The sequence below is a fragment of the Oncorhynchus gorbuscha genome, linkage group LG22 (genome assembly GCF_021184085.1).
Source record: "Oncorhynchus gorbuscha isolate QuinsamMale2020 ecotype Even-year linkage group LG22, OgorEven_v1.0, whole genome shotgun sequence".
NCBI lineage: Eukaryota > Metazoa > Chordata > Actinopteri > Salmoniformes > Salmonidae > Oncorhynchus > Oncorhynchus gorbuscha.
The window spans coordinates 2,102,701-2,111,365 of NC_060194.1; positions in this window are offsets into that span (position 1 = coordinate 2,102,701).

Here is an 8,665-nt window from a genome sequence, read left to right on the forward strand (position 1 = left end):
CACACACACACACACACACACACACACACACACACACACACACACACACACACACACACACACACACACACACACACACACACATGGACGCATGCACACACACACCTATTGTACTAAAAGTTTACTTGTTCAACTAATAGGAATTTGTATATATGTATATATATAACAGAAAAATGTTAGCTGTTATCCTGTTTATCCCACTCTTAACTACGTATTAGTTAGTAGTTACTGTATTTCTGACTGCTATTCTTTCTTTTTGCAACATGAAATCACTATCAGTTAACATGTGGAACATTCAGGGCCTAAACTCATCAACCTTTGGACTGAATAGTTTAGAACTGGAGTTCAACAAAAATCTTAAAGATGTTGATGTCATCATTCTGCAGGAGACTTGGTGTATAAGGCTGACATTGTCACTCACTGTCCCACAGGCTACAGAGAGGTCACTGTCCCACAGGCTACAGAGATGTCACTGTCCCACAGGCTACAGAGAGGTCACTGTCCCACAAGCTACAGAGAGGTCACTGTCCCACAGGCTACAGAGAGGTCACTGTCCCACAAGCTACAGAGAGGTCACTGTCCCACAAGCTACAGAGAGGTCACTGTCCCACAGGCTACAGAGAGGTCACTGTCCCACAGGCTACAGAGATGTCACTGTCCCACAGGCTACAGAGAGGTCACTGTCCCACAAGCTACAGAGAGGTCACTGTCCCACAGGTTACAGAGAGATCACTGTCCCACAGGCTACAGAGAGGTCACTGTCCCACAGGCTACAGAGAGGTCACTGTCCCACAGGCTACAGAGAGGTCACTGTCCCACAGGCTACAGAGAGATCACTGTCCCACAGTCTACAGAGAGGTCACTGTCCCACAGGCTACAGAGAGGTCACTGTCCCACAGGCTACAGAGAGGTCACTGTCCCACAGGCTACAGAGAGGTTATTGTGCCGTCACAGAAACACAGCTCTGTCAATAGAGGCAGAGACTCTGGAGGACTGATGATTTGGTACAAATCCCCCATATGGGTAAATATCACATTTGGTTAAAACTGAAAAAATAACTTGTACTGACTGAAAAATATGTGTTCCTTTGCGCAATATATCTCCCCCCTCAGAATCCCCATATTACTCAGAGGAGATCCCCCCCCTCAGAATCCCCATATTACTCAGAGGAGATCCCCCCCCCCTCAGAATCCCCATATTACTCAGAGGAGACCCCCCCCTCAGAATCCCCATATTACTCAGAGGAGATCTTCCCCGCCCCTCAGAATCCCCATATTACTCAGAGGAGATCCCCCCCCTCAGAATCCCCATATTACTCAGAGGAGATCCCCCCCCCTCAGAATCCCCATATTACTCAGAGGAGATCCCCCCCCTCAGAATCCCCATATTACTCAGAGGAGATCTCCCCCCCTCAGAATCCCCATATTACTCAGAGGAGATCTCCCCCCCTCAGAATCCCCATATTACTCAAAGGAGATCTCCCCCCTCAGAATCCCCATATTACTCAGAGGAGATCTTCCCCACCCTTGAGGAAGAGACGTGTCATTTCCAGGCCCAGGGAAATGTGCGCATCTGTGGGGACACAAATACATGCACAGGAACACTACCTGATCTAACGACCACACGAGGGGACAGCTTTATTACAGGCCATACTGTCTCTAACTGTCTTCATCTCCCCCATAGAAACAACAGTGACAGCTTTATTACAGTCCATACTGTCTCTAACTGTCTTCATCTCCCCATAGAAACAACAGTGACAGCTTTATTACAGGCCATACTGTCTCTAACTGTCTTCATCTCCCCCATAGAAACAACAGTGACAGCTTTATTACAGTCCATACTGTCTCTAACTGTCTTCATCTCCCCATAGAAACAACAGTGACAGCTTTATTACAGGCCATACTGTCTCTAACTGTCTTCATCTCCCCCATAGAAACAACAGTGACAGCTTTATTACAGGCCATACTGTCTCTAACTGTCTTCATCTCCCCATAGAAACAACAGTGACAGCTTTATTACAGTCCATACTGTCTCTAACTGTCTTCATCTCCCCCATAGAAACAACAGTGACAGCTTTATTACAGGCCATACTGTCTCTAACTGTCTTCATCTCCCCCATAGAAACAACAGTGACAGCTTTATTACAGTCCATACTGTCTCTAACTGTCTTCATCTCCCCCATAGAAACAACAGTGACAGCTTTATTACAGGCCATACTGTCTCTAACTGTCTTCATCTCCCCCATAGAAACAACAGTGACAGCTTTATTACAGGCCATACTGTCTCTAACTGTCTTCATCTCCCCCATAGAAACAACAGTGACAGCTTTATTACAGTCCATACTGTCTCTAACTGTCTTCATCTCCCCCATAGAAACAACAGTGACAGCTTTATTACAGTCCATACTGTCTCTAACTGTCTTCATCTCCCCCATAGAAACAACAGTGACAGCTTTATTACAGTCCATACTGTCTCTAACTGTCTTCATCTCCCCCATAGAAACAACAGTGACAGCTTTATTACAGTCCATACTGTCTCTAACTGTCTTCATCTCCCCCATAGAAACAACAGTGACAGCTTTATTACAGGCCATACTGTCTCTAACTGTCGTCATCTCCCCCATAGAAACAACAGTGACAGCTTTATTACAGGCCATACTGTCTCTAACTGTCTTCATCTCCCCCATAGAAACAACAGTGACAGCTTTATTACAGTCCATACTGTCTCTAACTGTCTTCATCTCCCCCATAGAAACAACAGTGACAGCTTTATTACAGTCCATACTGTCTCTAACTGTCTTCATCTCCCCCATAGAAACAACAGTGACAGCTTTATTACAGGCCATACTGTCTCTAACTGTCTTCATCTCCCCCATAGAAACAACAGTGACAGCTTTATTACAGTCCATACTGTCTCTAACTGTCTTCATCTCCCCATAGAAACAACAGGGACAGCTTTATTACAGTCCATACTGTCTCTAACTGTCTTCATCTCCCCATAGAAACAACAGGGACAGCTTTATTACAGTCCATACTGTTTCTAACAGTCTTCATCTCCCCATAGAAACAACAGGGACAGCTTTATTACAGTCCATACTGTCTCTAACTGTCTTCATCTCCCCCATAGAAACAACAGTGACAGCTTTATTACAGGCCATACTGTCTCTAACTGTCTTCATCTCCCCATAGAAACAACAGGGACAGCTTTATTACAGTCCATACTGTCTCTAACTGTCTTCATCTCCCCCATAGAAACAACAGTGACAGCTTTATTACAGGCCATACTGTCTCTAACTGTCTTCATCTCCCCCATAGAAACAACAGTGACAGCTTTATTACAGTCCATACTGTCTCTAACTGTCTTCATCTCCCCATAGAAACAACAGGGACAGCTTTATTACAGTCCATACTGTCTCTAACTGTCTTCATCTCCCCCATAGAAACAACAGTGACAGCTTTATTACAGTCCATACTGTCTCTAACTGTCTTCATCTCCCCATAGAAACAACAGGGACAGCTTTATTACAGTCCATACTGTCTCTAACTGTCTTCATCTCCCCCATAGAAACAACAGTGACAGCTTTATTACAGGCCATACTGTCTCTAACTGTCTTCATCTCCCCATAGAAACAACAGGGACAGCTTTATTACAGTCCATACTGTCTCTAACTGTCTTCATCTCCCCCATAGAAACAACAGTGACAGCTTTATTACAGGCCATACTGTCTCTAACTGTCTTCATCTCCCCATAGAAACAACAGTGACAGCTTTATTACAGTCCATACTGTCTCTAACTGTCTTCATCTCCCCATAGAAACAGTGACAGCTTTATTACAGTCCATACTGTCTCTAACTGTCTTCATCTCCCCCATAGAAACAACAGTGACAGCACCGTCAACAAACACGGAAGGGATCTGTTGCAGCTCTGTAGAAGCCTGGGTCTGTACTTTGTCAATGGTAGGTTACGGGGGGACTCTTAGGGGAGATTCACCTATTGCTCACCTCTTGGACACAGTACAGTAGACTATATGATTACAGACATTGACCCTTTCTCTCTCAGCTCATTCACTGTCAAGCCACTAACACCTCTGTCTGATCACAGCCAAATGATCTTGTTCCTCAAGAGAACAGACTTGGAAACAACCACACATTCACAGCCCAGTAAGCTGTACAACATCAGAAATGCATACAGATGGGCCCAAAACAGCACAGAAGAAAACCAGAAAGCAACCTGGAACCAAAATATCCAAACACTTTTAGATAACTTTCTGGATACCACATCCACTAACACTAAACACAATCTAGAAATATATTCAGGCAAAAAAACAAAAGTCAGCAAAACAGATATTGATAAATAGACAAAACAAAAAAGACCAAATGACAGCTGGTTTTATGCAGGTTGTAAATATATAAGGAATAAACTTAGAAGACTATCGAACCAAAATCACAGAGACCTAAATAATGGTGAATTACGCCTTCATTACTGTGAGGCTTTAAAACTCTAGAAACATACACTCAGAACCATAAAAGCACAGTACAACAGCAAGCAGCTGACACTAATTGAAGAGTCCATAAACACAAACAACTTCTGTCAAAATTGATACAAAATGATGACATACGGACAACTCATTTTAAAACACTCTACAACACCGTTCAAGTTGACACAAACGCAGGACAAGGCCAAATTCATGAGAAGTTGAGTGGATTACAAAAAGCTATAAAGGACAATCAAAATCCATTGGACTCCCCAATTACTGACCAGGAGCTCTATAAGAAACTTCAGACTCTCAAAATCATTAGTTTAACATTTCAATTGGCTTCATTAAAACTGTTTAATTTGATCCTGAGTGTAGGTTATTTCTCTGACATCTGGAATCAAGGATTCATAACCCCAATATGTGAGAACGGAGACAAAGTTGACCCTAACAATTACAGAGGAATTTGTTGTGAACAGTAAACTGGGGAAGGTTTTCTGTAGTATTAAGAGTTCTAAACTTCCTTAATAAGCACAATGTCTTGAGTAAAAGCCAAATTGGATTTACACCAAAACATCGCACGACTGATCATATTCACACCCCACACACCCTGATAGATAAACATGTCCACCAAAATATGCTTAATCGACTTCCAAAAAGCATTTCATTCTATTTGGCATACAGGACTGTTCTACAAAGTAATTGAAAGTGGTGTAGGGGGTAAAACATATGACATAATTAAATCAATGTCTACTGGCAATACGTGCAGCATCAAAATTGGCAAGAAAATAACAGAATTCTTTAACCAGGGGCGGGTCCTTCGCCAGGGTTGCAATCCGAGCCCTGCGCTCTTCAATATTAACATCAGCAAATTGGCCGCTATTCTAGAAAAATCCTCAGCCCCTGGTGTTAGTCTCCAGAATTCAGAAGTTAAATGCCTACTCTTCGCAGATGACCTATTCCTGCTGTCACCCACAGCACATGGCCTACAGCAGAGCCTGGACCTGCTAGAGCAGTACTGCCAGACCTGGGCCCTGGCAGTAAACCCCACAGCACATGGCCTACAGCAGAGCCTGGACCTGCTAGAGCAGTACTGCCAGACCTGGGCCCTGGCAGTAAACCCCAAAAATACTAAAATAATGATTTTCCAGAGAAGATCCAGATCTCAGGGAATTAGACCTAAGTTCTCAATTGGTACAAAATATATAGAGTACTGCACACACTACAAGTACTGAGGTTTAAAAATAAGCTCAACTGGACACTTTAATGAGGTAGAATGCCCTGCATGCTTTCTCTCTCAGTTCATTCCATTAAAAAACTAATTCAAATTGAAATACCTATTAATATTGGTCTAAAACTAATTGAATATGTCATTGAACCAATTGCACTTCATGGCAGCCAGGTTTGGGATCCACTTGCAAAAGAAGATTTCATCAAATTGGACAAACACCCCATTGAAACCCTGCATGCAGAGTTCTGTAAGATTCTCCTACATGCCCAGAGGAAAACTACAAAGAATGTATGCAGGGCAGAATTAGGCCAATATCCACTAATAATACAAACTCAGAACAGAGCAATTAAGTTTTGGAAACTAAAAACAGTGACCCCATCTCATATCATTGCCAAGCCCTGTAATGCCAAGAACTGAGCAAAGAAGAGTACCCTCATCCAGCTGGTCCTGGGGCTGAGTTCACAAACTTGTTCTACTAACACACTGAAGCCTCAGGACTAAAACATCCAATCAATCAGAATAAACTAAATTACAACACAGTCAAAACAAAACTACATTGCTTATTGGGTAACACAAGCACAAAGCAAAATGCAGTGCTATCTGGCCCTAAATTGACAGTACATCGTGGCTAACTATTTGACCATGGTTACTGATCAAAACTTTAGAAAAACCTTGACAAAGTACAGGCTCAGTGAGCACAGCCTCTCCATTGAGAAGGGTAGACACAGGAAAACCTGTCTCCCTGTAGAGGAAAGGCTGTGCAACCACTGCACCACAGCAGAACCTGGCTCCCTGTAGAGGAAAGGCTGTGTAACCACTGCACCACAGCAGAACCTGAGACGGAGCTGCATTTCCTGACAAAATGTCAAAGATATAAAACAATTAGAGAGTGTCATTTGAGGTTTAAAAGACCTCTCTGATGAGAGTAGGCTACCCGTCCTGTTGGGGGAGGACGCAGAGAGCTGTGGGTTGGCAGCGCACTACATTGCTGCCATCCTGCCATAAGATGAGGAACAGTGTCTGACAGACCAATCAACCTGCACATGTCCTCTACTGTAATGCTTATTGTTTGTGTTCAATGTGTTGGTTATTTTGACCCTTGGTTATTGTTGTTACTGTTGTCCCGTTGACAATTTTGATTCAATATTTTCATATTGTAAATATCCAAAGTAAGCTTTGGCAATATGTATATTGTTACCTCATGCCAATAAAGCAAATTGAATTGAATTGAATTTCTTAGGTGCCTCCTAAGAAGAGGTAGGTGCAGGAGTCAGGAGCAGGAGAGCAAGGAAGTCCCAGTGGCACAGTCGTTTATTATAAAGTCCCAACCCAACAACAACAGGTGGGGAAACACCCCAGCGGAGTCACCACACATAGGGAAAATCACGAAACACACAGAGGAGAAACCTCTACTCCTAATACAGTACCAACGGTACAACGACTGTGAGAGAGAAAAAAAACCTGTGTTGCAAACGCGCACCCCTAACAACGCGCACCCCTAACAACGCGCACCCCTAACAACGCGCACCCCTAACAACGCGCACCCCTAACAACGCGCACCACCCCTAACAACGCGCACCCCTAACAACGCGCACCCCTAACAACGTGCACCACCCCTAACAACGCGCACCCCTAACAACACGCACCCCTAATAATCCCTCACAAAGCATAGCAGGCAGCGGAGGTTAATAAACCCACCGGAATTAACTAATAGGACAGACACAAACTAAAAGGAAAAATGGATCGGTGGCAGCTTGTAGGCCGGCGACGACCACCGCCGAGCACCGCCCGAACAGGGGGAGGAGCCACCGTCGGTGGAAGTCGTGACAGAACTGTTTATTTTCCCATTTGTACTTTAACCATTTGTACATTGTTACAACACTGCAAATATACATAATATGACATTTGTAATGACTTTATTCTTTTGAAAATTCTGTATGTGTAATGTTTACTGTTTATTTCACTTTTGTGTGTCATCTACCTCACTTGCTATGGCAATGTTAACATGTGTTTCCCATGCCAATAAAGCCCCTTAAATTGAATTGAGAGAATGAGAGATGTTAACATGTGTTTCCCATGCCAATAAAGCCCCTTGAATTGAATTGAGAGAGAGATCCCTTAGCAAAACCTTACCCCCCTAAACCTGAATCTGTAATGACCTTTATGATCTTTCTTACCAATATTACTTTGGGGTTCTAACCCCCCTCTTTCAGAATACTTTTACTTTGTGGTTCTAACCCCCCTCTTTCAGAATACTATTACTTTGGGGTTCTAATCCCCCTCTTTCAGAATACTATTACTTTGTGGTTCTAATCCCCCTCTTTCAGAATACTATTACTTTGGGGTTCTAATCCCCCTCTTTCAGAATACTATTACTTTGGGGTTCTAATCCCCCTCTTTCAGAATACTATTACTTTGTGGTTCTAATCTCCCTCTTTCAGAATACTATTACTTTGGGGTTCTAATCCCCCTCTTTCAGAATACTATTACTTTGGGGTTCTAATCCCCCTCTTTCAGAATACTATTACTTTGGGGTTCTAATCTCCCTCTTTCAGAATACTATTACTTTGTGGTTCTAATCCCCCTCTTTCAGAATACTATTACTTTGGGGTTCTAATCCCCCTCTTTCAGAATACTATTACTTTGGGGTTCTAATCCCCCTCTTTCAGAATACTATTACTTTGGGGTTCTAAACCCCCTCTTTCAGAATACTATTACTTTGGGGTTCTAATCCCCCTCTTTCAGAATACTATTACTTTGGGGTTCTAAACCCCCTCTATCAGAATACTTTTACTTTGGGGTTCTAATCCCCCTCTTTCAGAATACTTTTACTTTGGGGTTCTAATCCCCCTCTTTCAGAATACTATTACTTTGGGGTTCTAAACCCCCTCTTTCAGAATACTATTACTTTGGGGTTCTAAACCCCCTCTTTCAGAATACTATTACTTTGGGGTTCTAAT